The following is a 9,205-nucleotide window of genomic DNA, read 5'->3' as shown; positions in this document are numbered from 1 at the left end:
GATCTATCTCTTTTTCAGCGGCTATCCTTATTTCGCTCAGAGGCTAATAGGTTTTCTCTTTCAGCAGCCCGTTCGGCCCTGTGCTCTGTCCGCTCCCTGTGATCCAATCCTTTAGCTCAGCACAGAGAAATCCAGCTGAGCACCCAAAGTTGCCAGGCGCTCAAAATCTCTGACTATGAAGAATTGGGATGGCCACAGAAGAAATATTTGAGTACCACTGGGCAAAGTAGAGTGTTAGTATGCAGTCTAAGAAATATTCTTTCGCCTGGTTTCCTTAGCCCCTCTAGAGAAGTAATGACGGTGCGAGTCCGATATTGAACTCAGATAACTAAAAGGAGAGGAATTGTGTCCCGATCCAGATCGGCAGGACCCACGTGGAGACACGATTAGTGAATGAGCGGTGGGCTGTTGGCGAGCTTGGGAAGTTCAGAACAATATATTTAAAGTCCTATCACACAAACACTGGGGCTCTGATCAGTCCTGCCTTTCACACATCTACAACTCTATCGTTCGCTCTTGCCTAGATGATGGCTTCATAGTATACGAGTCAGCAAGAGCTTCATATCTGAAACGATTAGACCTTGTACATAATTCAGGTTTGCGTCTTTCTACTGGTGCTTATGGGAGGTCACCAAACACCAGTATTTATGCAGACACAAATGAACCATCCCTAGAATATAGACGATTCATGCTTACATTTTCATACATCATGAAAATACACTCCCTATCAAAACATATATGCTACCCTATTGTCACAAAGTGCGCCTCCAGAGTATTGTTCATCAACAGGCCCCAGGCTATCAAACCTTTGTTACTTCGTTTTGAAGATAAATGCAAAGAACTAGGAATATTGCATGCCCTCCCTGATATTGCATCGAGACATGATTCACTGCCACCCTGGTACAGCCTTCCTGTTGTTTGTGATTTCACGCTAACTCAGAAAACACCACATGAGCACATCTTGCGAGAATTTCTAGCTCCTAAAGAAAAAAATATGACTATTGCACACAATTTTACACGGATGGCTCCAAGACAACAAAATACGAGGGTAGTGCAGTAGTACAAGAAAAGGGGGAAAGAACAATTAGACTACTTCAGTGTGCAAGTGTTTTCACTGCTCATTGTTACGCGCTTGCTGTGGCTGTGAGAGAAAATACCGAACGAGAACATCACAAACTGTATTGTTTACACAGACTGCTTAAGTGTCCTCACAGCCCTTCACCACAAAAACGCAGTTACACCACTACTTGGGGGCATCATACACAACATATCAACAGCCTCTGCTCAAGGACATAGCACAACATTTTGTTGGGTCCCGGGTCATGTCGGCGTTCGAGGCAACGAGAGAGCAGACTTCTGCGCTGCCCAAGCCCATGAAAAACAAATAAAGAACATAAATATGCCGTACAAAGACTGCATGGTGCTAGTGCACAACAGATTAAAGCAAGAATGGCAGTCATCATGGAGTTGCGAGGTAAGTAATAAACTACAGCTGGTGAAGCCAGTTTTAGGGCAATGGAAATCATGTCATCATCAGGAACGCTTCATCAAAGTGATATTACGTCGTCTGCGCATTGGCCACACACATGACACACAACGTTTTGTTGAGAAAAGAAAACAAACCCCTGTGTGAAGAATGCGGAGAGCAACTCACCATAAACCACATTTTATTTTCATGCCGAAGATTTGAAATGCAAAGAAAAAAGTATTTTACCCGAGTTAAAGATGAACATGTTCCTTTCCATCCAGATTTGATTTTAGGTGTGGACTTGTTGATCTATCAGGTGTTTTTAGCTTTTTAAAGGAAGCAAATGCTTTAAAGAAGCTATAGAATAAATAGTATACACCACTTACAAGCTTGTGCTTGGCGCATGATAGCCTGAGCTGCTTATGCGCCATCAAACCCAACCCAACAACAACAACTGCATAGTCAATTGTCTTATCGAATACCGTAAAAGCTGAACACGAGGAAAACTACTTTCGGCTGGAAAATGAAAAAGTCCCTCGTGCTCCGAAAAACCTTACGCATGCTCAAGCAGCACCTCATTCCGCGAGAATAAAATCTTATTCCCTGAAATTAACTTTTCGGCGTGAACTATTTGGTGTGCAAATTCGGATTTCCCCTCACTAGGTCCGAATGACGTTCCGTGAAGGATAATATATCTTCTTTTTCTTTGAACACCATCCTAAATAAAAACAAGACTCTTACACTAGCTGAATAAAAGGGCGATGTAACAAAGCTAGTTACGTGGATGTCGACACCATAAAGGGAGACAAATACATCGCTTTCCTTTGCCCGAAATGCAATTTAAATAATAAATAGACAATCAGCTATCGTTGAATGATAAGCCTGTATTGAAGGCACTCTCTCTTCTACTCATAAGTTGCGAAGCTTGGCCGTACACAGAATTCAAGCCTTCCAGTGATGTCCAACCGTCATAAACCCATCAGGAGAGTTGACAGATTTCGCTTCAATAACTAGGCTGAAGCCACGCTTGAACCACCACCATTTTATTGTTGGCTTAATGAAGAGGCTGAGTAATGTGCTGATCTAAGCAGAAAAACCCGTTGCGGTCCGGCAGACTAAAATCTGCTTACAAACAAGTTCCAGCGTCGTCCTGATCCTGGCGCTACTAGTTACCTAAATCTAGCCTTAGATTTTGGTACGTTCTTGGGTAACGAGTGCCCGGAAGAGCTCAGCAACCAGGTGCGGCTGGCAGTCAATCATGGCCTTCTAGCCCGCAGTCTCCATGACGTCTGAGCATTTCTGATGTTGATGAAGTCGCGAGTGCGTGCTTTCAGGTGGTCTGCACCGTCCATGTCTGCCAAAATCAACGCGTCTGCAACGTTCTTGACGGAGCGGTTTGAACACTGGATCTCTTCGGACATGACTTTCAAACCCTCCAGGTCATACTTGTCGGCAGCGGCCAGCAGATCGCCAGCCATTTGCTCGAGGTTGGGTGCTCGGCCCGTGTAAATGTACCACAGCATTTCACGCAACACCTGGTGGTTCATGTCGGTAATCTCCACCCGATTCTGCCCTTCTTCCATATGCTCGAACATGGCCGCAAATACAGGAGACCGAGTAGCGAGGACAGCTTTGTGGGCGCAGAAATCCCGGCCATTGACACTCAGGATGACATCGCTGAATTTCTGGCTTTTAAATAAATGCCCAAAGTCATCTGACAGCCGACGCTCGGGCTCCTTGAACTCGATCGGGATGATCTTCCTCAAGATGTTTGCAATGTCTGTGAGGACGCTTACTTCACAGCAGATTGTGAGATTGCCGTCGGGGAGGAGTTATCTAGCGTTTTTGAGCAAGAAGTCTCTTCGAATGAACTTCTTGAAGCCCCAATTCTTGCCTTGAAAAAAGCTGTACGTCCTCTTACTCTTCAGGGTCATAGTTGCTTCCCGCTTGGCATTGAGGATGGAAACCATGAAAATGGCACGGACTTCACTCTTTTTGCAGGACGCCAGCAGCAGGTATAGAGACAGGTAGTCCTTGCTCTCCTCGTCCAGTCCTTTGGGGCTTACCTTGAGGCACCACTTCAGCTTATCGTTGCCCCCCGCAGGAAATGTCGAGCTTTTTAGCACTTCGCCAAACTTTTCCTGGCGGATGCTGAAATTTTTTATAGTCCACGTGTAAGAAAACTTGATGACTTTCACCTGTGTGTAGCACCAGCTCTCGGTCACGAGCGTGTTGACCTCGCTCAAAGGACGCCCATTGAACGAGCGAGGATTTGCCATGCTGCTGACGCCTCCTGCAGCAACTCGCCTTGCGCAGCGGCAACGTGCTCCAAGAGGAGTCGACCCTCTCCTCCTCCGTTCGTATCTGCGGCCGGCAGCGGCCTGCATAGAGCATCCATGGTGCCGGATGGCGACGCCGGCAGCGGCACGAGCGCCTCAGAACTGGACGCGTGGCGGCTCTTAGCAACTCTGCTGGGGCTGCAGTGGCCACCGGCACGCGGGGACGCGGGCCACATTTTCACGGGATCAAAGCCGGCGACGCTAGCAGGACGGGCGTACCTCCGAGGAATTTCTCCGAAACGCCGAACACTGTGGGCAGACGCTGCAGAAACGGGTAAAGGCACAGGTGCCGCACTCTCCTTCGACACGATCTTCAGCCGCTGCGGTCCCTTCGTCAACTCATGAGCGGCGCATTGGCACGGGAGATGCAGTTTCCGTGAGGCGTAAACCAGGCAGATGGCCACACTCAGTCCAACAGCCCAACGCAAATTCCGCCCTAGGCAGCTCAATCCCGCCGCGTGCACACGTGAGGTAGCGAACACGCGAAATAGAAAAATAGCACGCCATGCACCTTGCGCGCGATCTGCACCATCTGACATCTTCGTCGCTTTTTCGCTGGTTGACCAGCTGGGCCAAACGTCCCGTCGCCGACTAGTGCTGCTCAAGCTAGCGTCATCTGTACCGCGTATTCAAATATTCTCACCATTCTGTCTTCTGTGTGGTCGTGATTTTTCGACTCCATTCGACAAATTTATCTCTTACCGTCCTCACCTTTCAAAGTATACCTCGCATTAGCAGACTGCCAAAAACCAGGAAGAATACCGCCAGCTGGCTTGTTCGCTACTTTCGGAAGAACAGTGCCAGAAGGAATCCCTCGGCTACAAGTAACTCTGCTCACACCATCTATCTAAGTGCTCAAGTATGGCTCTGGGTCCCTTTGACTCCACCGTGCATGTCCGGCAAGCTCGTCCCGAAGTACCACGGGCACTATCATGCCATAAAACACTTTTGTAAATTGCCCCGCTCAACCATTCGCCCCTTCCAGCAACCTTCACCGCCGCGTACGTGATATCGTCCTTTCGTGTCTTTCAGTCGCCAGGGTGTCTCTCTTTTTTTCTTGGGGACAATGGAGAAACAATAAAAAAGTTGGAGATATGCGCGCAACAGACTATGCGGCTCATCCGCAGAATCGCTAATAGGCGCTATGGCATGAAAGAAACGAATCTAATCAGAGTAGTTCAAGCCTTTGTAATAAGTAAGATTGCTTACGTAGCTCCTTTCCTTAATCTGAAGGCAGCGGAGAAGTTCAAGCTGGAAGGGATCATTCGCAGAAGTGTCAAGCAGGCGCTGGGTTTACCAATTCGGACCCCCACCGCAAAGCTTTTAGAACTAGGTCTTCACAACACACTGGATGAAATTGTGGAAGGCGTGACAATCTCGCAGTACGAAAGGCTGTCGGGAAGCGTTACAGGCAGGAAAATCCTAGCGAAACTAGGAATAAATTACGAGAGTCAGCGAGGTCCGAAAGTGGACATGCTTAAGAGCGTGCGCGATAGGCTGATGATCCCACTACTACCGAAAAACATGCATCCCGTCCACCACAAGGATCACAGAGAGAAACGGGCTGAAGCCCTCGGCAAATGTATCAAAAACTATCCGATAGAAGACGTGGCCTACGTGGACGCAGCTAATTGCGGGAAGGGAGGAATGGTGATAGCGGTAGCTAGCGCCGAGACGTATCTCCGAGCCGGCGCCTCGATCACGACGGGCAGTCCCGAAATTGCAGAAGAAGCCGCCATCGCACTTGCAATAGTGGGCACGGATGCGTCAACGATAGTCAGTGACTCAAAGGCAGCAGTGATGAACTTTGCCAAGGGGAGGGTCTCCCCTCTGACGAACGGAATCCTGCGGACTGCAAGGGACGACCACGAAATTCGCATAGTCTGGACACCTGCACACGCATCCCTGGCTGGAAATGAAGCAGCTCACGAACTGGCTCGAGGTCTTGCTTTCCGAGCCAGTGGCCATACTGAGGGCTTAGCAGACAGGGATCGTCTTGCGTGTTACAGAGAGATCACACAACATTATAGGCTTAATCGAACGAAGTACCCCGCCGCTGATAAATCATTGACAGAGTCAGGCCACCTCTTGGCGCCGTCTCCAAACTTATACGTTTCCGAACCCGGTTATGTGTAGTCGTTATTATCCGGGACAATATTCAAACGAGTGTAAGCAATGTAAGGCCAAAGCGGATCGCAACCATATTCTCTGGAAATGCCCTTTTGCCCCCCCCCCCCCCTGGAGGGACAAAAAATAGTCACTTGAACAATGGGAGGCTCTCCTACTCAGCTCCGATCCGGAGACTCAAACTAAAGTCGTCCAACTGGCCGAAGACGCCGCCATGAGCTAAGACCTTCTGGCCGTCGTTTAGGCGAGGGGCCTATATGCCCTTCAGACTGTTGGAAATAAACGTTTTACAATCCAATTGGGGACCAGTTTGCAATGCAGTTGAACAATGCAATGATCGAAGGAGAGAAAGACGAGAAGCTTTCCGGTCCTACAAATTACGAGCTGTCCTTACTTCCCCGGATGATTTCCATCAACTTCTATTCCCTTGGGGAAATAAAGCCTGGCAGTCTCACAAATTTTAGGTTCCCGTCACGCGACTTCGTTGCCTTGTTCTTCAACTACATTTTTACCTGCTGTGAAGTGCGGAGGATGCGAGGCATACTAGCGGATCCGAGGTGTGATGAAAAGGCACTTTACTTAGGTGTAAATTTCGCCAAGCGGCGGTGAGAACACACACCAAAACGCTCGCTAAAGCAAAGGAATCACTTTGCCTCGACTGCTTGCACACGCAGGAAATCTACTAATAGAAACTGCTACTGCAGGCCTAGATGGCTGCTGATAAAACAGATAGCTCAACCTGATCGACATGGGTCAAGGTTTGCAATCATGACCATCCCACCCCTCTTAAATAATTACCGATTCTCAAATTACTGCACATAGTCGTCGAGCCACCGCGGGGGATGAATATGACGACATTGCCTCCTTGGGCAATGCCGTCAGCCCAGTCCGCGACCCGTTCTAGTGCGTCTGAAGAAGGTTGTTGGTCACATCTGTCTTGTACAGGCCCAGTAGATGGTGTAGCGGACAGTTCTGAATCGACAAGCTTACTCTGCATATCCACATGGCGCGGTAAGCGGCACTGCTTCCGCGTTCACACGGGCTTGGTCGATGTATAGCGTACGAAAGGGCTTGATATGGCTCAAGTGAACAATTCTTTCGTCCCTGGCAGATGCACTGGCAGGGTGGGCGGTGGTACAACAAACCATGAATGTGACGGGTGTCTTTTGACTGACAATCCTATACAGGCCCTTGAACGTTGGGCGGAGCTTGGATGAGCCATCTGTGATGGGCACCTTATGCTGAAGACAGACATACTTGTCAGCTTGATACTTGACATTACGATGCCACTCATCGCATGGACGTTTTCGTTGTTGTTGAGGTTGTAGGGAGTTGTCTTGGGCTTCTCATGACGTTCAGTGAAATCCAATAACCTCGCCTCAAAGCTAGGGGTCACTGGACGGCATAATTTATCTATGGGCAATGTAGAAACGTAGCCATGTTGTAGTTCGAAGGGCGCAAATCCTAATCTCGTGTTGTCCGTAATGTTGACACCAAAGGTGGTTGTGATGAGTTTGCTTTCACAAAGGGAGAGTTCAGCACTACACATTTTCTTGAGCACCGAAACAAGAGTTGCAATGCTTTGCTCTACGAAGCCATTGCTTGACATACGGTAGGGAACATTGAAGTGCTGTCAAATTCGGTGGCCTCAGGAAGCGCTTCAATTCATGAGAGTCCAAAGCATGCCCGTGATTCGACAAACAGTCTTCAGGCTCGCCGTAGAAATAGAATACTGAATCCAAGTGCGGAATTGCGCGCTTTGTGCTCGGTGTGGACACAGCAGCAGGTGTTGTGTGGCGAAGTCTATCACATTCAGGATATACTAGTTGCTGTCGGCAAAAGGCATTGTTATATAATACATTGCAATAGCGGTAAACGAGACTTCCGTCGTTGGCATAAAACACATATTTCCTACATTTTGTGTTGTGGGGTGGTTGTAAGCTTGGCATATCTGACAGCCCTGAACATATTGGTTCACAGTAGGGTTCATCTGTGGCTACTAGAAACGGTCTTGAAGCTTTTTAAGCACACGCTTTATGTGAGTATGGCCGGTGATTTTATTTCTAGAACTGACTGGTGCAGCTTACAGGGTACTACAGTGGCGTGCAGCTTGGATGGCGTACAGTGGTAAAGAACGTCAATCACAATGAGGAAGTCAGAAGTCTCTTCACCGCGGTAAAGAACCTTTTGGCATATGGGCAAGTACTCCTGGTCTTCGTGTTGAATTTGATAGCGCAGTGTTGTCATTGGGCCTTAAAAGAAAACTGAAACGGTTTTCAAATTGCATGAAATTCGGTGGTTAAAAAGAAAGGGTTTCGTCAATCATGTGTGTCAATTGTTTCTGAATTCTATGTTTAAGAAAGACAAAAGTCGCTTGGACCACTAAAGTGCGATGATGTGAAAGCTATTATAGCGCGGTAGATTGTAGCCCTCCCACTACGGCACCTTCATCTCCCTCTCTTCTTTCGCTCCCATTTCCCTCCCTTCTTTTACGGTGTGGTGCATGTCTCCGCAGAGAAGTGTGAGAGATGCCGCGCCATTTTTGTCCTTTAAATCAATTTCAAACGTCGCTGATGCCTGCTGTACTAACACCGCCTAGACACCTGGGTCTGATTCTGTTTGCTGTGTGGTGGGGCGTTCGAGGAAGCGGTAAATGAAAGGCACCGCACGGATGCCTGGATCGGATGACCAGCGATGTCAGCTTCGTATATACATGAATCGCCTGGTGACGTCATAACCTGTCGTGACGGTACATCGTGCGCCCCTTGTCGAACAAAACCAAGTATTTCGTTGAACGCATCAAAGTCCACCGGCGTTCTATAATTTGTTTACAGGAAAAGAAAGGCGCTGTATTTGTCACTCGCGGAATCCCGCTACCATCGTCACGGTATACAAGACGAATTATGAAGAGACTTTCACGATTCAAGAACTGCAGAACCTCCCGAATGGCTCTCAAGGGTAGAGCCTTTGTTGTCGCTGCGGGAGGTTTCATGCGACGAGGCCAGTCTAACGCTGCCTGATCATGACATTCACTCATGCTTATTGCCTTGTGTGTGGGTTTTAATGTTCTGATGGGAATTTTCTGTCGTGTTATGCCGTCTGCCAAAGCCAGGCAATAAAGAAAAAATACCGGGGCTAGGCGAAGTTGGTAAAACACTCGGCTGGGGATCCAAAGGATAGAGGTTGAATCCCAAGGGGAGACAAGGTTCTTTAATTGTTTAATTTTCGCTCTCGAAAGTGTGACACCCTCTGCCGAAAACACCTTCTGACA

At 48.2% G+C, this 9,205-nt stretch overlaps 2 pseudogenes; one reads left to right on the top strand and one right to left on the bottom strand.

Moving 5' to 3' along the window:
• Positions 1 to 2,653: 2,653 nt before the first annotated feature.
• On the bottom strand, positions 2,654 to 3,782 carry LOC146186836 (protein roadkill pseudogene; annotated as a pseudogene).
• A 1,135-nt stretch (positions 3,783 to 4,917) lies between these two features.
• On the top strand, positions 4,918 to 6,178 carry LOC146186835 (uncharacterized; annotated as a pseudogene).
• The last annotated feature ends 3,027 nt before the right edge of the window (positions 6,179 to 9,205 follow it).

Source organism: Amblyomma maculatum, chromosome 6 (assembly GCF_055883805.1).
Source record: "Amblyomma maculatum isolate TAMU_Amacu chromosome 6, ASM5588380v1, whole genome shotgun sequence".
In the NCBI taxonomy this organism is placed as follows: Eukaryota; Metazoa; Arthropoda; class Arachnida; order Ixodida; family Ixodidae; genus Amblyomma; species Amblyomma maculatum.
The sequence above is the reverse complement of the archived record's forward strand: the minus strand, read 5'-3'. Positions and strand labels throughout refer to the sequence as shown.